The 22,470-nt window shown below is 43.2% G+C and overlaps 1 protein-coding gene across 1 annotated transcript in view; it reads right to left on the reverse strand.

The window, feature by feature from the left end:
- Positions 1-1,922, reverse strand: part of LOC119743470 (cytoplasmic dynein 2 light intermediate chain 1-like) — a 54,070-nt gene extending 52,148 nt beyond the window's left edge. The window contains exon 1 of the mRNA XM_038219884.1: positions 1,809-1,922. The gene's annotated coding sequence lies outside the window, so the exon portion shown is untranslated. The remainder of the gene's footprint in view (positions 1-1,808) is intronic.
- Positions 1,923-22,470: the final 20,548 nt, after the last annotated feature.

The raw sequence follows: 22,470 nt of genomic DNA on the forward strand, positions 1-22,470 counted from the left end.
TAAAAACGTGTACAAATGCTATGGGGAATGGCTGAAAAAGAAGGAAAAAAAAAAAAGAAAAAAAAATCTTAACGAAAACAAAGGCTGATTCGGCAAAAGTGCCGAAACAGCCAATTATGTTTGTGTACTAACATACGGCTGTTTCTGCAATTTTATTGTATGTTTATATGTCAGGTAAGACTGATATGACGTGTGGTAGAGTGATCAGGACCAATACAGTTCTGTAGATATTGGCCTTCAAAATATACACATTTAATATGCTGTCCCATATCACTAAATAACGTCATCATGAGCTCATTTCAATTTTCATTTATAACACATCCCAATCTAGGTACATACCAACTTTCAACCCAATCAGACATGTTGTCCTATAGATATAGGCCTTCAAAATATGTACTTTTAATGTACTTTTGATGAGGTCACTGTGACGTCACTTAAAGTTTCATCCTGGTCTAGATACCAAATTTCAACCCAATCAGACTGGTAGTTCTGTATACATTGTCCTTCAAAATATGCAGTTTTTAATATGAAATCACATGTCACGTGATGATTTCATCATGACGTCACGTAAATGTTCATCTCTAACACATCCCGGTTTAGGTACATACCAAGTCTAAGTGTGTGCCAAGTATAAAGGCAAATCGGATTAATTTTAGTGCCGGTAACACAAAAAAAACGTGTTCAAATGCTAAGGGCAATGACTTAAAAATAAACTGGAGGTTGTGGTTGTGAACAACCACAGAGCTGTTCCCAGTTTTGATTGTCTATTGGACCGTAAACAAAATGATTTAATGATTTGGTGTGCCCAAATGATTTGGTGTTCCTATTAAAACCCTTATGGGAAATCATGTGAACACGATAACAATGTGGTATTAAGCTCAGCAAACAAAAACGGGGGAAAATGAGCTTGCTGTTCGTAAACTGGGCTTAAATTAGGAGAAGGGTCGCCTAACGTGGGATACCTGAATAAGTTCAAGAAACACCCCCCCCAAAAAAAAAAACCCCCAAAAACATGTTTGTAATAATTATGTCAGTGTCAAAATATTTTCTTTCCCGTTAATTTTCTTTCTAATCATTTAGAGAATGTCCTTGAACTGTTTCAAGTCTCTCACGTTAGGCAACCCTTCACTAATTAGGCTAATTAACAGACACCTTGTTTTCCCGTTTTTGTTTGCTGGGCTAAATGTCACAATGTTATCATCGTCACATGAATTTCTGTAAGGTTTTAATAGGGTTACTGTGCCAGTAAGCAACTAGGTGAATTTGAAGCTCATCAATACTGATGTTTGGCAAGACTTCTTGAAGATATATGGAGACAAAGTAAAATGCGCCCAACTTTGGGGTATAATAGGAGCCATTTTGGATTGTTACTATATACTAATAGTTATTCAGTCGCTTATATGCGTTAGAAAATGTTGTTGAAGTAAGGATGTGAAGTAGAATCACCAAAATAAAATTTTCAAAAAAATAAAAAAATAAAAGATATTCCCAAATAAGGGCAAAAATATACTACACGGCAGGTATTAAAGATTTATGCAAATTAGGTATACAATGTATTTAGGGTCAAAATTAATGGTGGCATCCACCAACATGTTGTTTGTTATGGTTCAAAGAAAGGATCTAGCATGGATGCCAGCTATTACCAAAAAATAAAGTGAAATTATTCTCCAGGGTACTTTTCCACATTTGGCTGGCCTACTATTTCAGCACGGATGTGCAAATGCCCTTTTCAAAAGATTTTAACCCCCCCCCCAATAAAAAAAGACTGTGCTACGCCCCTGTGAGGGGGTTAAATAAATTATACTCACAGAATATTGTCTTCTTTTATGGGTACCTCTACGAGCTCAGACAGAAATGTACCACCTCCAAGTTCCCAAATATGTGCAACATCCTTTGTCTGTAATCATAAGTGGAAACAAAATGTAACACAGATTGAAGGCATGTAGGAACATTCTTAAATATCTGGGGAAAAAAGATACTGATTTACTAGAGAAAAAAAAATTCTGAAAGTGGAGATAGGGCATGTGCAAAATATTGTGCAAAATCGTTGTGTAAAATTGTATTTTTGGAAGAAAATTACAATCACTTCAGATGATTTTCAAAGGTGCGTATGCAAGCACACTCTTATAAATTTTGAAAATATTGTTTAAGAGCAACCAAAATAGAATGTGGTGTTTCCACAATAGCCACTTTAAAACAGTAGATAAGATCAATTCCTCAATTCAATATGAACAACTAGAGATCTACAAGTACATTTGTTAAGCGCAGAGTTCAGGCTCGCAAATTTTTTAAGTCATTGTCCACTTTTTAAAGTTGTGAATGTGACCTTGACCTTTGACCACAAAACCAATCCTAACTTGCCTGTATCCAAGGGCAATCCCCTTCTAAAGTTAAACCCAAATCACATTTCTAACTAAGTTATCATCCGACAACCATTCATCTTAAACTCACCATTGTGACCTTGACCTTTGACCTTTTGACACTTAAACCACACCAACTTGCATACTTCTGAGTTAAGCGCAGAGTTCAGGCTCGCAAATTTTTTAAGTCATTGTCCACTTTTTAAAGTTGTGAATGTGACCTTGACCTTTGACCACAAAACCAATCCTAACTTGCCTGTATCCAAGGGCAATCCCCTTCTAAAGTTATAATCCCAAACAACATTTCTAACTCAAGTTGTCATCTGAAAACTAAGCTGCCGGGAAGGATGGATGGACGAATGGTCTAGCCAGACGGAATTGTGGGGTGATAGCATTGTGTTCCCATTATCCCTTTTTCTAAAGATTCTCTTCTGGGGTGTTGTTTTTCTATTGTGAAAATAGTGGGGTGATGTGTCCTGAAAGGAACATCACCCCACAAGGGGGTATTTTCAGAACGGACAAACTACTAGACGGACAGACGCCGTAGGCAATGACGATACCCCTCCAGTGAAACAATTTCTTTTAATCTGAAATTCATAAATACCTAAGGCAGTTTACCCATTCCCATTGGTAGAGAGCCGTCACATGGCCAGTCATTGTCCAAAATTTACACTTCACCAGCGCAGCTGCATTTTGCGCGATATCGCACAGTACGTGCGATGCTCTTGCCAGTCTCCTTATAAAGTAAGGAGTTGTAGAGGGACATACCCTCGGCTTCGCCTCGGGTAATTATCAGCATTCCATAGACTCCAATAAATCTTAAACATAGTGTTTAAAGGGAATATACAACATTTGCAAACATCGAAAAATAAAACTACCAAGTTTTTATGAAATACCTTACTAGGATGTTGGTAAATGACAGTCTCAAGCATCTTGTAAAATTATGGCACCTGGTGTGAAGTCATTTTCGAGAAAATGGTATTTTTGTATACATTTCCAACGGTGGTCGGCCGACCAGCATTGGAAAAACCTAACTATTTTTCAACCACTGCTCCAAATTTACCATTTTTCAGTCCAAATTTTGTTTGCTATTGGTTACATGTTCATGAACGGGTGCAGGCCAGTTTAAGACTGGTTCCCTTGCCGTACAATTTTCCATCATCTATAAATTGATCCTTTTTATCTTTTGTGGAGTCAGGGAACCAGACTACTTGAACATTTTTGTTTTTCTTGGTTTTTCCAACTTTTCGAACACAAAACTTCAAAAATGTCAGTGTAACATTATTTGATCTATTATACTAACCCCTCAAATAGTTCATTTCCGAAAATTACAGCAAAAGCCAATGATGTGCATTCCCTTTAAAACCTTCTAAGAACACCTTAATTCCCATTTGATGGCATCATCAGTTATAAAGTGCAAAGTAAATATTGGTTTAATTCAGAGAGGATACATGTTCATCAAATCCTGAAGAAGAAGTGTGACATGGAACCAGAAATAGAAAATGCACACCGCTGTGGACGTCCAGTGCAAGGCAAGACCTGCCACATCCTAGCCAAATTTATATATCGCCCAGAACGTCAAGTGGTTCTCCTTAAAAGGCAAAGCAGCCCTTTCCAGGTGTGGTATATTTATGATTGAAGATCTTCCTGTGGCTGACCTCATGTTGTGTTCACACTTTTTTTGTATTTGCATAGCGCCCTCAGAGTTGAAAAGAGAGGGCAGCGCCATGTTGGAATTGTATGAATAAAGTGTTACCCTCGAATCTGAATTGTTCTCTCTCAGTACTGGATTTGTAACCCATTTATACACCTTGGACCTAACATTAACTGGCGACGATGGAGGATTATATAGATCATACTGAGGTTTCTCACTAGCCATGGCATCAATTCCATTGCCTCTATTCTTCTCATAACTCCGGAACTCCCCCAGTTCCATGGACTCAGTGGCGAGGTATGTTTGAAACGTGCACTGTTGCATCAGCTGCAAATACATATCCTGCCTTACGTAAACATGCTTTGCTACTGCACTACCTTGGCACTGGAAGGTCAGCGCACATTCCATACGCTTCCACAAGAGAATGCAGGGGAAAAGGATGATGAATATGATTTTACTCTCTGGGTGCTTGACAGACATTTCCAACCCAAACTGAAAGTGGTTGCAGAAAGATACAAATTTCGCAGACGTTCACAGTTTCCAGGAGCCATACTCCAGAGGCAGACGTACATGCAGTTACACACCTAACACCCTACAGCAAAATTGCAAACCACGACCAGCCTCTGCAAGAATCTAGACCAGCACAGCTGCATTCACAGATTTGCTAACGCTTTGGGGAACAAATCACACGAAGCAAATGGTCCTTACTGCAAAGCCAAGTACGCTATTGGGAAAAATAGGGCATTATATATAGACACGTGTTTGCTGGTCTGGACAGCGATTTCCACCTACACGCAATTCGGTTCATGGAGTATTCACCAGTGATAATCCTGTAGCACTTCATCCAGACTATCAAGACTTCAACATCTTGACCATTCAGCACATTTCACATGCTGATAGTGTCAATTGCTCCGTGATCCTTGGCCGATATGTGCAACTTGTGATGACTGTTGATACTAGGGCTGCTGTGTCAATAATTCCTGCATCGTCATTGGGAAAGTTCTTTGCACACGAGGCATTGCAACCTACAACAGCTAAACTCACTACTTACCTGCACGAACCAATAACAGTACTGGGTACATTCCACACCACTGTTTGTCTTGCAAGTAATCCTGAGCGTTGTGTTCCTGTGCACTTTTTCGTTGTTCAGTCTGGCTTCAATATCGTGGGACTAGACTTGATCCGACGCCTGGATATTACAATCACAGGTGGTAAGGTCATGCACGTGAATGGCAACGACTCACAACCTCCATCGTCAATTCCTCCATCTCCAACTGCAACTACTCCATCCAACCAAAATTCAACGGACATGCGCAAACAATACCCAGATTGAGCTCTTCAATGAGAAAGTTGGACTTGCAAAAATCTATGTACACAAAGTCAAAGTACGCCCATCCCTCCCTCAATCCAATGTACCAGAGACTGCTGAGCAGGGACTGTGGGACAAAGTGGCAAATGAACTCAAATGTCTCAAAGATGCAGATATCATCGGGCGTATCAACACCAATGAATGGGTGTCACAAGTGTTTTCAGCTCCCTTGACATGAATTCTGCGTACCATCAACTACTACTACATGAAGACATGCATTATCTCACAGCCTTCATTACACATGTTGGTTTGTTCCGCTTCAAGAACTTCTGTTTTGGATTAGCATCTGCACTGTCGGCTTTCCAAAACCCCATGTCGTGCACTCTAAGTGGTCTTGATGGAGTACAATGTTACCTTGAAGACGTTGTCCTCTTCGGTCGCGATCAAAAGCACAAAAATGATGCAAATCTCTCTGCAGTACTGAACCTCCTTACAGAAATATGACAAATCCCACATCAATATGTCAAACCTTTGCTTCCTGGGCCATACCGTTTCGTCCGAAGGCCTTACTATGGCGAGCCAAAGTAACATTTATATATCTCTACAAGATTTAGAGATATCTCTAAAAGATTTAGGACATCTCTAAAAGATTATTCTCCAATTCATCTAGAGATATCTCTAAATGAATAATAGAATAATGGATTAAGAGATATCTCAGAGACATCTCTAAATCGTGTGTAAGTTATTCAGACACTTTAAATACTTCACCTGTGGAACCAATGCAATACACATTAGGACATCTGATGCCATTCTCTCCTTCAAAGCATCCATCGAAACACATCTGATGACTCTGATTTTAGCTTCATTCATTCTCTTTATTGTTATCTGAGCTACACGCATTCCGATCACGTGAGTGGCATGGGCGTTGGTGTCCATTCGTCACATTTTCATGTATACAGCTGAATTGGAGATGCCTGGCAATGTAGCCCGACATTCATGTTCTTCACATGGGAGGAATGCACCTAGACACCGGCTGCATTTCTACATATCTGTTGTTTATTTTTTCATTTGTAATTTGTATTTTTTTTTTCTCTCTCTATTGGTATAATGTTTATTTTCTGAGTAAATTCGATTAATTGTGTTTATAATGCCTTGAACACCTTAATAGGTGGATATATGTGCTTTATAAATCTTCATGTAGTATTATTTGATCCTGTGTAGAATCAAGAGGGGTTTTGGGGTCTATCATACAAAGACTGTCCTGATGCAAATGATGTACTCAGTATAGACAGAGGTTTAATACGGTTGATTTGATGATTATTAGCAGTAGTATTTAATTCTTGACGACACTTTAATAGCCGTAACAGTCCTGAATCCTCCAGTTTTAATACGATTTTGCACATCCCCTAGGGAATTAGGGTCAGAAGATTCTAGCCGATTCAGATTCCAGTCAGATTAGGTTGTGGTGATTCCCCCCAAAATCATTCGGGCTTATTGTTGGTGCACTAATTCCCCACCTCTACTCGGACGCCATGCTTTTCCCACAACTAACTCCCCCCAAAACGACAACTTTACACACGACCCTATGAGACGTGCACACTTCTAATGTCTAAGTTGACTCAAGGTCAATCACTTCTTTGGCCCCCAGATACAGGGCGCTATATTTAGAATATCATGCGACAACATCATGTACCATAGCAGTGATATAGCCCCTTCTCGTGATTAGTCATGAATTTCAATGAAAACACAATTACACTTATAGTCTTTCTCCTACATCCATTATTATTATTATTATTGTTTTCAAAGAGTCAGAGACATCTCTAAATATTTAGAGATATCTCTGAAACAGTCATGGTTCCAGTGAGGTTCACAAATTAAGAAGCACCACACACGCAGGCAAATGATGTTATTAAAAAAAAAATGCATTTCATGTAAAATAGAAGTTGCAAAATAAAAGAAATTCATGTCATCCACGTTGCCAAATAATGCACTTTAATTTAAGCCCATATTGATGCCAACCAAATTTTGCATTTAAATTACAAAGGATGGCAATAGAAGTGTTATTAAAAAAACATTGGGGTGACCAATAAAACGGTGTGCTTAAAACAATTGCTGATGCCAACATTTACAGATATCTCTAAATGATTTAGAGGTATCTTTAGATGATTAAAGATATTATTAACCATAACCTCACCTAAAGCTACAAAATACTACCGAGTAGTAACCTGTAGCATTTCTCTTCATACAAGTGTGCATAAAACATGTAGTGTTCTGTGGCATTTGGTCCTTGACCCCCAAAGAGCCCTTAGGATGTTAGGGTTAAAACATTTAGAGATATCTCTAAATATGAATTTGAGATATCTCTTAATAATTTAAGATATCTTTAAATTATAGACAAAAAGCTCTTTCGAGTGTCACTTATTTATAAAAATAATTGGTCTTTTAAATGATTGAGAGAAAGTATTTAGAGATATATATCTCTAAATGATTTAGAGATATAAAAATGTTACTTTGGCTCGCCATACCTTACTCCAGATTACACAACAATGGTTGAACCACTCAGCGCACTCCTTCGCAAGAACACTCAGTTTAATTGGACCAAGGGCGGATCCAGAACACAATTTTTGGGGGGGCCAAAAAAGTTTTGGTCCCCCAAAAAGGTGGGTAAAAAAAATTACGGCGTGGGGTTCGGGGCCCGCTTAAGGGCCCCGAAAATTTTTTGGATTCTAGATGCTCTGTGGTGCGATCTGAGGCGATTTCTGACCACTTTAACCAATGTTTTTTTGAGGAAAAGATGGTGGTGTACTCATTGCCTGCCTTTATTGCGATGTCACATAAAAAAAAAAAAAAAAATTGGTTTCGTTTTGGGGGGGGGCCATGGCCCCCTTTGGCCCCCCCCTGGATCCGCCCTTGAATTGGACAGAGGATGCACAGTCACGCTTCGAGTTACTCAAACAGCACATCTCCAATGCTACTACACTTGCGCTGCCTGACCCTGATCTTCCTACCATCGTATCTACCGATGCTTCAGCTTACGACATAGGTGCTATAAGTTCCTATTGTGTTTGCATCTCGCTCTCTTAGTCTTACAACTACAGAACGCAAATAGTCAGTGAACAGGAAGCAATTGCATGCGTGTGGGCATGTGAGAAATGGTACATGTACTATTGGGGCCGTCAGTTTACTCTTCAAACTGATCATCAAGCCTTAACTACATTGCTGTCCCCACGTGTGGCCACAAAAAGGTGGGCTGCTCGTCTGCTGGATTTCAACTACAAATGTTTATTTTATACTGGTGCTCACGATAGAGTGGCTGACGCTCTATCTAGACTGCCATGGCCTTCTATAGAGTGCATGCAACTGAATATACTGATGATGAAATCTTTAAGTTTCAGATTTAAGGATTCAGCACTACTTTTTGATGCTTCCGCTGTCACAGAAACTGAACTCCAAAAGGCTACAATGAAGGATACAGTCCTCAAGTCCGTGTCACTATACATCACATCCTGTTGGTCTGCTAAACAGCATATTACAATTGAACTACAACCCTACTTCAACCTCCAGGATGAATTCTCAGTTGCTGATGACTATATTATGCGAGGTGACCATTTTGTCATACCTATATATACTGCTCTTCAGCCAAGCCTGATTACCATTGTGCACAAGGACATCAGGGAATTGTACGCACCAAGCAAAGGCTGCGTGAATGCTATTGGTGGCCAGGTATGAACAAGCAGATAGAACACCAAGTTCGTCACTGTGCAGTGCAGCTTGTCAAGTTAGTGACACGACAGCATACATTTGCACTCCACCATTGCAACCAGTACCTCTTCCAGCTCATCCATGACAAAAGATTGCCATTGACATTTGCGGTCCCTTTGAGCATGGTCCACAAAACTGACGATTTGCAATCGTCTTGATTGACTTCTACAGCTTAGTGGCCAGAGGTCGCATTTGCCGCTGTCACACTTCACATTCTGTCTGCTCTATACTTGATTCTATTTTCGCGAGGGAAGGGTTGCAAAATGAGTTGGTTTCTGACAACAGGAGCCAGTTCATCTCCACAGATTTTGAGTCATATTTGATCCAGCAAAGAATTAAGCACATCCGCACTTTACTTTACCATCCACAGGCAAACGGACCTGTGGAGCGATTTAATCACGTTCTCAAACAAACTCTCCTAATCACAACTTGCAAACACCGACCTTGGAAAACTGCAACACTTGAGTTACTGACAGCATACAGATCCACTTCTTATGCAACTACAGGTAAATCACCAGCAGAACTCTTGCACAATTGCCGAATGACAACTACTCTGAACATTCGACCTACAGAGATCAACTAAGAACAACAAGCTGATATTCGCGAGCAAGTTGCATGGCAGCAGTCAAAGTACAAGCAATACACAGACCAGAAGTGTGGTGCAGTACATCCGCATTTCCAAACAGGAGATTAGGTATACGTGTTAAGAATCCTAGACATAAGCATAAGGGTTTTTATCGCTATGGACCGCCACAACGCATCACACAAACCAAGAGCCCATCCACTTAACAGCTTGAAGATGGCCGACCATGGAATGCAACACACCTTACCCATAACTCATAAACTGCCAAACCAAATGTCTACGACTCAAAGACAACCAGCTATTAAACCCAAACCACAGAACCGTCCTAAGAGACGAACTAGACATCCTACTTACATGTAGGTTAAAGATTACCACATGTAAATTATGAAGTTCTATCCATGTGCCTGTTAAAACACAAAAGTGTTTGTGTTTAATAAGTGATTGAACCATGACTGACCTAATTTGAGCTGTTGAACATTCCAATGTCTCTGATTCCTCATTTTTGAGTGGTCGGGCACAACCCGACCACTCTTTGGATTTGTTGCGATTAATCTTTCTTTCTTCCTTTCTTTCTTTCTTTTTTTTTTTTTTTTCTGCATAGCACGTTTCCGCGTTTTTTTTTCCTCAATGGCATATGATATGAACTTGTAACTTCTAACATATATTGACCCTCATTCCGAGTGGTGCATATTACACTGACGTCATTATGACGTCATCGGGTGTCAAATTACAAGCGATTTTCGTTAAAAAAATGACGATCTTCTTTCATCTATAACTCTTCAACAAAATGATCAATTATGCTCCAACCTTGTAATCAGATAGACCAAAAATTGATAAACATTTTTTGTCCTATACGTGAACTCACTTGACCTTTACTTCCGGGTCTACCGGAAGGTCAAAGTTAGGTGAATTCAAAATGAAGACTTTAGCCTGATATCGAAACACAGCACAAATTCTTCCAAACAGTTTACGGTATGATCATAAAACCTAGTGTGAACTTGTAACATGTTACGAAGATGTTATAACTGTCGTTACGTAATCATGACGTCATCAGGTATCAAATTACAAGCGATTTGATTGCATGATTTGACAAAATACTTTGACCTACATCTCTTGAACTAAATAGGGTATCGTGTTCGTTTTTTTCGTGAGGTTGTAGACGGTGCCTTGAGCACCATTTCTTATTCCTGGGTACAAAACTGCTTGACCTTTACGTCCGGTGTTACCGGAAGTGCAATAGAATCCCCCCCCACAGAAGTGTGGTTGGGGTCTACGAACGAATACTTACCTGTAGAGCAACACTACTTATGCATATTCCCCCTACCGGCAGGTATTTTCGCTAAGAGTTATATACAATAGCGCCCTCCAGCGCCCTACCCATAACACCCTGCGGCATGCGTGCCTCGTGAGCGTCCTCTTTTCTCGAGCGCTAAGTCGGAATACAACAAAGTACCCAAGGCATCGAGAAGAGTGGGGTAGGAGGGAGGGATGCTCTACAGGTAAGTATTCGTTCGTAGACCCCAACCACACTTCTGTGGGGGGGGAGTCTACTTCACTCTACTTACCTGTAGAGCAACACTACTTATGCATAGACTAGCACCGTCAAGGAGGTGGGCCATGCGAGATGCTATTGCTTACTCACAGGGGTATGAAACATGGAATGTAACCCCAGATGGCTCCCACTGTTCCGTCCAAAGGCGGACAGGGGAAAAAACCAAGAACTGTACATGTAAAGGATATTAATTACCCTCACATGTTAATCGAGACGTCAGCCCTCGTTAGGGGGAACGTCTCATAATGTAAAGTATTATATAATAATAAATATAATATATAATACAGTTGAATCCTGCAAAGAAGAGTACTGTTAGTACAAGACACTTCTTAAAGCAAGTTCTAAAACACTTCAAACCAAGCCCATGCACAAGGTAAACTGTATACAAAGAAGGTAACTTGTCCAAGACCAATGACCTTATTACAATAGTGTTTAGCTATACATTTATACTCAATACAATGTAATGTATAATGTAAATAGCCAGGATGAGGAGACTCACCTATTCTAGGGAAGTCCCGGGTAGGAGAGGATCCTGTGGACCTGATGATGCTCGGCTCGCCGCCTTCAGCACCACTCTCCCGGCTCTGCCTTCCGTCTGGAGAACATCCTTCAAATAACACTCTGTAAAGGTGTTGGGGGTTTTCCAACACGCTGCCTGTGTGATATCTTTAATAGAAACACCCTTAAAAAAGGCCCAGGAAGTAGAAGTTGCCCTGACCTCATGTGCATGGACTGACCCAACGGAATCTGTTGTTGGTGAGTCTATTGTTGATTTGATGGCCGTAACCAACCAGCGGGAAATTGTATCACGCGAGGCCGGCCGGTATGGTGGAGTCGATGTTATAAACAGCTGTGAATGGCCGCTTCGGAGCGTTTTAGTTCTATCAACGTACCACTTCAGGGCCCTGACCGGACACCAAAGTCTGTCACCAGAGACAGACGAAAAGGATTTGATGTCCGGCACAAAAATGTCAGGAGGTGAAAATGATTCTGACTGATTTTTGGTCAGAAAACCTGTTTTAGGAACCAGACGAACACCCCCTGGTTCCCACCGGATGTGACCTGTCTCCACTGTAAGCGAATGCAGCTCGCTACGTCGTCTAGACGTAGCCACTGCTAATAGAAATGACACTTTAACCGACAGCTGCAACAAGATTGAGCTGCCCATTGGTTCAAACGGGGGTCTCGATAAGGTTGATAAGACAGCAAAGAGATCCCATGATGGTAATAGTCTACGTGTCGGGGGGGGCGTGACACAAACATCCCCTTGATAAGTTGGCTAAGATTCTGATTATCTGACACCGAGGAACCGTCAGAGGAACCTCCATGAATAGCCGCTATAGCCGAACGATAATTCTTAACTGTGGCTGTAGCAAGATCACTGTCAAAGAGGCCTACTAGGAAGTCTGCAATCTCTCCTATAGAAGTATCGGGGGGATGCAGAGACCTGGCTTTACACCATTTGTAAAAATGGTGTAATCTACTGTTATAAATTTTCCTGGTAGACTCCCGCCGGCTGCAGGCTGCAATGGCCGCAGCTCGTTCAGAAAGGCCCGCCGTGCGGAAGGATTGCTTGATAATACCCAGCACGTCAGGTGGAGATCCTCCGGGGCCGGGTGAAGAAAACCCGAGGAACAGTATGTCTGGGCTGGAACAGTATGTCTGCCCTCTTCGGAAGAATCACCGGGCGGTGAACCAAGAGCTTGATGAGTCTCGGGAACCAAGGCTGGCGTGGCCAAAAGGGAGCTTTGAGGAGGATCTTGCACTCCTCCTGTTCCACTTTGGTCAGTACTCGCGGTATGAGGGAGAACGGGGGAAAGGCGTACGCAAGTAGTCTGTCCCACTGTATTGCCAGCGCGTCTGTCAGCCATGCGCAAGGGTCGTTGTGTCTTGCGCAGTATACCGGTAACTGGTGGTTGTTTCGAGAGGCAAACAGGTCGACATGAGGCCGATCGATCAACAGAAAAAGTGATTGGACAACCTGCGGACGCAGTGTCCATTCCGTCGGAACGACCCACCCCCTGGAGAGAGCGTCGGCTGTGACGTTCTCCTCGCCTGGGAGATGAGTTGCCACGAGTGTTACTCCGTGGTCCATACACCAGTGGAAGAGATTCCACGTGAGCGCGCATAGTTGGGCGGATCGCGTGCCTCCTTGTCGATTGATGTAGGCCACTACTGTGGCATTGTCGCAACGAATGTTGACTACTTGGTTTGTCACTGATGCTTGAAAACGTTGGAGAGCATTGATGACTGCCAACATCTCCAGCACATTTATGTGCTTCGAGCACTCTTCGGGCCCCCACCGACCCGCTACTTGGCGCGGGTGGAGGGTGGCCCCCCAGCCAAAAAGTGACGCGTCTGTCGTGATGGTCACTGACGGCCTCGGATTGTGAAAAGCGCGCCCCTCCGTGAGATTGGCATTGTCGAGCCACCAACGGAGGTGCGGTATTAGCCAAGGTGTGGTCGGCACCAGATGACGTATGTGATGACGACTGGGCCGATAGAAGGACAGCAGATGTAATTGGATGGGACGCATCCTTAGTCTGCAAAAGTTCACCACATCTACCATACTGGCCATAAGACCGAGCAACCTTAGCCATGCTTGCGCTGGGGCCATGGTCGTCGGGAGAAACAGAGACACACACTGTTGGAGATTTACAATTCGTTCCTCCGTAGGCCGAACCAATCCCTTCTGGAGATCGAGTGACGCTCCCAGAAAGATTGGGAATTGGGATGGATGTGGATGGGATTTCTCGGCGTTGATAATAAACCCGAGATCCGCCGCTAGACGCCAAGTCAGATTGAGTGCCGCCGATGCGGCCGTCTGAGATTGAGCAATAATGATCCAATCGTCCAGATACATGAAGATCATCACACCTTGTTTTCTTAATGCGGCCCCGATTGTCTTCACCACACGCGTGAAGACCCGGGGTGAGGTGGCTAGACCAAACGGAAGAACCATGAACTCGTACTGGACGTTCTCGTACTGAAAACGAAGAAACTTCCAGTGGTCTGGTCTGACAGGAATGTGTAGATACGCATCTTTCAGATCTAGACTGGTTCCCCACGCAGGAGTACGAATCGATTGGAGTATGATGTTGAGCGTATCCATGCGAAAACGTCTTGGCCGAATAAATTTGTTGAGGGGTTTTAGATTTAAAATCGGGCACCACATGCCGGCCTCCTTCTTGGGTACCAGGAAGAAGGTCGACATGAAACCCGACCGTGTCTCCCCCGGAGGGAGCGGGCGAATTGCCCGTTTCCCGAGGAGGGAACTGATCTCCCCTTCGAGGGAGAGACGTTTGGTAGGATCGGACGGAACTACCGTCGGTCGAACGATCATGTCTGACGGGGGGGTGCTCGAGAACTCGAGTGCGTAGCCGCACCCGATCGTGTCGAGTACCCACCGGTCGGACGTAATTAAACCCCAGGACCCCGCAAAGTCTCGGAGACGGCCTCCCACGGGTCCGATGGCGGGAGGCCGCCACGAGTCTACTAAGTCACTTGCGCCAGCCCCCGGGATAGCGGGGGGCCGGTGCCCGGAAACCACGACCGGATTGGGGCCGTTGTTGTCCAGAGAACGTGCGGGCCTGCGTGGCGCGCGCACCGGAAGTATTGTCCGTGCGGCCACGAAAACCACCGCGACCAGATTTCAGAGGCTTGCGGCGGGGAATGACAAATGTTTTGCCCTTACCCCGCTGCTGTTTGGGCGCCGGTGCTGGAGGCTTCTTGAAGTTGATTTTCTCTGTAGCCTTCAGACGTTTGGCCTCATCTCGCATCTGCTCTTCGAATTTATCAGCAAACAGATCCGGGCCCGTCAAGGGGAGATTTTCAAGTCTTTTGCGAGCACCCTGCGACGGGAGGAAAAGTGCATCGAGCACGTTACCCCGGCGGGTGGACGTTGATAGGGTCGACACGCGTGCGAATTGATCAAGCACTGAGCGTAGACCATGGTCGAGACAATGAAGGGCCGCAGTCAGCATATCTGCTGGAATCGGCGAATCTTCTTCATAGCCCACGGCCAAATATTCCGTGAGAAGAAGCAGGAAAGACGCTGATTTCAAACCGAAGCGTGAAGCTGTATCCATCTTCTTCAAAACATCTTCAAGTTTACCCCGTGTTTTGTCCACAAAGGGCCGCTTCGAAGACGAACCACTCTCATCGGCCGCAAGTTTATCTTTTGCGGCGTCGGGGATGGTAGGCGGAGTGAAGAACTTCACCTGATCTTCAGCCGGGAAACGAAAATAATCCCGTTCTCGACTGCGAAACGGCCGCCATTTATCAGTTGACATGATGCTGTCGATACGTTCCACGCATACCTGATCTAAGGGAAGTACGGGGAATATCTTATCGCTGCTAGATGCGGAGCCCGTCCTTCGCTTGAAAGATTTATGATCAGGCGGAGGGGGCTCATCAGCGGAGGGTAAATGAAGTACTCTTATCATATCCCTCTGTACTAAACGGAGTTCCGTTTCAGAGATAGACAGCCGCTGTAAACGGTCTGGTTCCTCGTCGTCATCGGATGACTCAGCCGATTGTGAGGGCCGAGTTGACTCCGGTGAACGAGCGCCGTCAGGAGGGGCGAGTTGTACCGAGCCACGCGGTAGTGGCTGGACAACTTCCTCCGAGTCAAACTGCATAGATGGATGAATACTCAATACAGGTGGGGATCCCAGCGTACGCGGTAGGTCCCGCGGCCTCTGATCCACCCAACCGTGGCCCACGGCCGATGCATGCGAGACGCTCGCTGCAGGCCGGGCCTCCGGTGTACGGTCAACCACGTGCGGTATGTCCCGCTGTGCTTGGGCCACCCAACCGTGACCAACGCACAACGACTGTGAAGCCCTCACCGCAGGCAGGGACGCCGGAGCACGACTAATTGTGTGCGGTATGTTCCTCTGTTCCCGGGCCACCCAAGCGTGACCGGTGACTGAAGACTGTGATGCGGGCCCAACGACCGATGGCTGTGGGCCGTAATCCACCGCTGCAGGGGGGCCCCCAATAGGGCCCGCCCGGCGGCCTGCCGACATAGCCGATAGCGTATCGGAAATTGACTGGAAAGCCAGCAGGAAATCTGCCCTAGAAACCGCGTCCTCCCCCCGGGAGCGTTTGCCCCGGCGGGACCGGTCAGAGGAGTCGTCAGACCCCGAAGAAGAACGATGTAATCGGCGTGCAGCCTTCTTCTTCTTACTCTTCTTTTTAGAAGAACGGCCCCGAGGTGTGTCCGAGGAAAACTCGGAAGACACCTGGGGCACCGGGACCCCCGAACAACGGAAAAATTCCGATGACGAGAGTAGTCCCTCTGAGCGAGCTAGCACGGGGGCCGTCGGCCCGGGATCCCCCGGGGCGATCGGCTCCGTATCGCTCATAATGCACCCGGCCGACAGCGCCTCAGGCCCCGTGGGCTGAGCGAGCGCTGGACGGACCGGTAGCCCGTGCAATAGCCCATCCCGACAACCAGTGGTGTTCGGCACTGTGTCGGGAGGGCACAGGTGACTAGAGCCCACCGAAGTGTGACGGCTAGTCCCCTCGGGCTGCCCCATGACCGGGGGAGGGCTAGGTGCCAAAGCGGCGCTCGTTGCCGAGCCACGCTTGCCCTGACGGCCCTTCTTAGGCTTTGCTCCGGCACAGGAGATATGTTTTAGGGGAACCTTGCCGGAGTGTGCCTTTAGTTTGGGTGTTCCGCCCGAGTCGACCGGAGAAGGTGACCGAGGTCCCCTTAACTGATCGGCGGAACTGCCAACTCCCCCAGCCGACTGTGGCTGAGGGTGCCGGACGAGAGACTGCTGCCGCGGTAACATCGGAGCGTTAACGGCAGAGTCCCCCGAGAACTCGGTCCGTCCCGTGGGAGAGCTATCCCTAACGGTTAATGACAGATCGGCCCTCCCCAAACGCTTCATATTTATGAAATAAATGAAACTCAGAAGATGATGAAACTCTACAAACTAATGTTATTACTAAATCTTTTATTAAATACTTCTCTTCAACGCAAAAAAGGGTAGTAAATGACGAGGCAAACAGCGAGCTATTTCACGCACGTCCTACCCGACCTGCCGCTAAGAGAAAAGAGGACGCTCACGAGGCACGCATGCCGCGGGGTGTTATGGGTAGGGCGCTGGAGGGCGCTATTGTATATAACTCTTAGCGAAAATACCTGCCGGTAGGGGGAATATGCATAAGTAGTGTTGCTCTACAGGTAAGTAGAGTGAAGTAGACACTGAATATTACTCTAAAACGGAAGCATTTTACTACAGACAAATACATTATGGAAGTGTTAAGTGAGGAATACCAATCACAAACTCATTATCTTGACGTCATCCACGAAAGGGCGCCCTCCAGCGGCACATAGAAAGCAGTTTAATCTTTTAAAATATTAAAACCCTCAATCAAATTGTTATGATATATTGCCCCTATTATATCCCGTGAGCAACCACAAATGAATTTGCAAGGTTTCATAATCATGACGTCATCAGACCGGAAGTTATTGTAGGGAGAATTCAACAATGACCATTTTGTTTTTAATTTAAATCCATCATTTGATCCCTGTCTCATGCCTTTGTTTTTTGCCCCCGCAAAATGACATCTGTTACACTTAATATTGACCTTTTACTTCCAAATACTGTGACGTCATCAAACTTGAAGTTAGCTGTTATTATTACATACACTTAATTTCCATGCGTTATTTTTACTTAATGATAAACAAGTGTCCTCCCTTCCCTGTTTTGACTGATGACGCCATCAAACTGGAATTAATTAACTTGTACGTGTACCCAACTGTCAGACTGTTTACAGAAATTTATCATACCTTAAAAGATGCATTCTTTTTGAACAAAATAATTGGTACTGGAACAATTGAAGTTCTTGGTCCTTTTTTTCTGACATAAACATATACATAACTTAACTGGACAATGTCTAATGAAATGGTTGTCTACCCGACCACTCTGCGTTTGTAACAACAAACGCGAACCTCTAGTTATATGTTGGTTCTCTGAAAACAGATCCAAGGCTTAGTTCAAATGTAAGCTAGTTGCTCCTGCATGGTCCAGTGGCTTAGAGCAAATTTTGGGGAAGATTGTGACACGCCGGATTAAAGCACCAAATTTGGTACATTTACTGTATAGGTCCCTAAAAGATATTCTAGAGGAGGGTGCCCGGTTTTAGCAGCCTAGGTCAAAGTCAAGCCAAGGTCAAAGGTCACATGGTGTTATTGTTGTGAATTTCCCCCAAAATCTGAAATTTTTAATTCTGAATAGCATAAAAGGATGTCAGACAATTATAAGACCTAACATTTCAACAAAAATTTCCATCAAAATACCTTTGCCTAACAAAATAAGGGATTTTATTCCATTTCCAACAAAAAAATGAGTCAGCACTGCATGATAAGGACATTAAGGTCGTTATCCAAACATCCTCACATTTCGTCATCTTCCTGCTCATACTGATGCTTTATTCCATTCACCAACCCGTCGCTTTCCTAGACTCTGGAATCACTTACCTACATCAATCCGGGATTCTGCAGTGCTTAATTCACTAAACTCATTTCTAGCCAGTCTCAAGACATGTACACTTCCATGACCTGCTCACATTATAGTGCACTTAACTTAATCTAAATCCCTGCCATTTGTAATTTTGTTCTTGTGCATTTGTTTGCCTTTTTTGTCCTGTTCATTTGTCAGTATGTACGGGACCGCATGCTTCCGAGCAACAGTGATTAAATTCGCTTTTGCGGTCCCTGACCCACATAATCGTTTTCATTGTGATTTTATTGTGCCTTATTGGTTATTGTTTAACTCCCAATTGGCAAGCCCAGCTGTCATTTAAAGTGCATGCCCTCAACTTCATGATTTTTTTTAAATTTAAATTACATGTTTATATGTTCCTTTTGTTGTGCGTTTTCAACCACTTTTGTGTAATTAGGTGTTGGGCCTGAGCCATGATTATGTCATCATGACGTCATCATGGGTCACCTGATGTAGACATGACCTTCAATTTATTTTGTGTGGTCAAATCACGTGACCCTTCCTTTCGGTTGAAACCGGAAGTGCCTAATAATTTGAAAGTGGAAAAAGATATGAACTTGCTTTCAACGATTTTAGTCTGTGGGTGGGTTGACCTTTCAAAAAAATGATCGGTGACGCCATGAAGTGTTCGAGCTTCCTCTATCGGCAGGTTAAAAAATGTCCAAAAACGCATTTTCAGTTGATGTCTCTGGCGAAATTTGCGGTAATCGCTTCAAAATTAATATAAATGATGACCTTAATGCAGACAAGACCTGTGCATGAAAAAAATTGATTACATCATCAGACTGGAAGTTACAATGAAAAGACCTCTTTTTCTTTGAAAATTGCTAACAAATCAACCGCCACAGATATAATCAAGCTTTGTGCTTTAAATGGTACTTTAATAATAGGTCTAAAAATTCTCAAAGTTTCTTATCAATAAGTAAACTTGGAGATGCCCTGCAGCCCCCTTGAAATTTGAAGTGGAACTCGCCTACGCCTTGAAACGCTCATGTATTGCCATGTACATTGTGTGAACAGCAAATGGGGATGATTGCATACAAATAAGAAGAATACCCCAAAAAACAGTGTGCTATGATTGCGTACTAAAGAGAATTCCAAGTGCTCGCTTCTTGAGTGTCTGGTTTTACGACTGTTGTATATATGTTAACTATTGAGCTTCATGTAATGGCTGTTTGATGGACCAATGTGTTTTGTACACATTTATATGACAACTTCTTAACGCGAGCACATTTTGGACTTCCGATGACGTCATATGATACTCAAAAATTGGGCAGGCAAAAGAGCCCATCAATTTTTAAATTGGGCGTTTTTTTTCTAAAAACATACGTATTGGGGTAAAGAGGGTATGGCGAGCAATATTTTGCATTGCGCCAATGGTGTGCGACGTACCTTTACTTTCAGATGTATCAGCTATTTAATGGGTTTTTCTAACGATTGTACTTAATGTGTTTACACTACAGCAGCATATGCGTGCAGATCCTCACCTGACTCTTTTTAATTATCCTCTGTATTATTACTACACACGGTATTTTTCAGCCCTCAACCCTCAACATCAACATCCACAATCAACTTTTAACAATCAACAATAACATCAATTTACATCAACATCAACAATCAACTACCAACAATTAACATCAACAATCATGACAACCAACATCAATAATCAACATCAATAATCAACATCAATAATCAACATCAACAATCAACATCAACAATCAACAACAATAATCAACAATCAACAATGCGAAAAAGCCAACCTCTAGCCCAACACCGTGTGTTTGTCCCCCCCAAACTCTAGTTTTTGTTTGGTTTTGTATCACTGTTTGTAATTCTTTGTTGAGGTCAAATAAATAATAATAATAATAATAATAATAATAATAATCATATGGTAGCCTCAAGTGACATGCTGACCAAGATGTGGTCCCCGATATGGGGAATCACACAAACTGAACTACAGCCACACAAGAGTTTGGTGTGGCACAAAAACTTATCATGACCGTAGGCAAAGCATTATGATATAGTACAGAATGGAGAATCAGAGTTAGGAGACACCAATTCTGGGGGAGGTCTCCGGTCTGAAAATGTCTTGAGAACTCTAAGTATAAATCATTTGCCAATTTATAATTAATACATACACTTATATTTTTCATACGTAATTTTAACTTCATAATGAACATGTGTCCTCTCCGAAATAAATCAGTTCTCACTTTGTACATGTACATAAAATGTATTCTGAAATTTGATACAGTTTTGTTTTAAACAAAATCATTGGTTGTACTGGAAAGGTTAAATTTGCGTGATCCTTTGTAATGTGACATGCAACTATTTATGACTTAGCTGGGCTGTGTCTAATGAAATAGTTGTCCGTCCGCCCGACCACTCTGCTTTGTAACTCAATTAATGCCTTGATCTCTAGTTTTTAAAAATAATTTACATGATTTATGTGTACATTTATATAACCTCAAAAGCATAAAGTCATACAAAAATCATAATGCGGAAAAACCCTATGTTCTGTTTCAAATGACATACGGTAAACCTCTGGTCCTTGTTTTCCATTACTGATAATACAAGGGAACCTTTACAAGGTAATGTTTAGTCATCGGGACCTTCTTATAAAGGTGCTTGACTGTATCACTGTACTTCAAGGATGCACTCACAAGGGATTCTGTCTTCTAACTTCAACAGGAGATTTATTCAACAACCGAGACGAATGACATTTATTTACTGGGGAGTGCCATGTTACGAACACAAGGATCAAGAGAGGGCGGTGTTGATATATGGATATCGCAATGAATGAATATAAAATGCGGCAGGTTATGACAATCATGCCTGGCCGACAGCGTCCAAAGCCCAATGGGTTGAGATGGAGTCCTCACCTCGGGAGAATTTGTCCTGGTTGGATCAGTCAGAGGAGCTGTTGGAGTCTGAAGAAGAATGGCATGATCGTGGGGCAATCTTCTTCTTCTTGTTCTTCATCGAAGAAGAAGTGCCTCAGGGCTTGTCCGAGGAAAAATTTCAATGATGAGAGTGGTCCCTGAGAGTGGTCCCGTTGGAAAATCAAATTATTGGGGGTTTTTTTAGCGAGGCAAATACACACAGATAAGATGTACAAGCATTACATGCACTGTGTGGACCTGCCCATGTCCACACAATATTTCCCCCTCTCTGAAAAACAGATTTGTGATGCGATCAAGCTACATGAGTTGGTTGTTGACCCTGGTCAAAAAATGTTTTATAACAGATTTGAAAAGAGCATCATCTCAGCATTACTGCTGTGAAAACCGCATGCTGATACCATCTTTAGTTCAAAATTATGAAAGTTGGAAAACCAAGAGATGTCATTAAGTGATGTGATGAAGTGGCCCTATTTTGGCCTGCATCTCCAAATAAAATTCCTGACAAACGCCTCATTAAGTTTGATCACATCACATTTTTGGGTTAGGTTTATCCTCGGCAAAATGAAGAGAAACACTAAAGGGAATCACAGAAAAAAATTAGGTTGAAAAAGTTTTTATAACGTTAGTAAAATGATTTTTTTTCACAGGTTTTTCTTAACTACATGAAAACAAAGGAATGTCCACACTACGTACATGTTTGTAATGTAAACATGTCTAGTTTTTCTATGTCACAAATAGTCCAGCGGATATGTGACATATCAATGACAATATCCATGAATTGTGCACTGAATTTAATTGTGCAATTTGTGTACTTGGTACGGATGTTTATA

Source organism: Patiria miniata, unplaced genomic scaffold (genome assembly GCF_015706575.1).
Source record: "Patiria miniata isolate m_02_andy unplaced genomic scaffold, ASM1570657v1 HiC_scaffold_11, whole genome shotgun sequence".
In the NCBI taxonomy this organism is placed as follows: Eukaryota; Metazoa; Echinodermata; class Asteroidea; order Valvatida; family Asterinidae; genus Patiria; species Patiria miniata.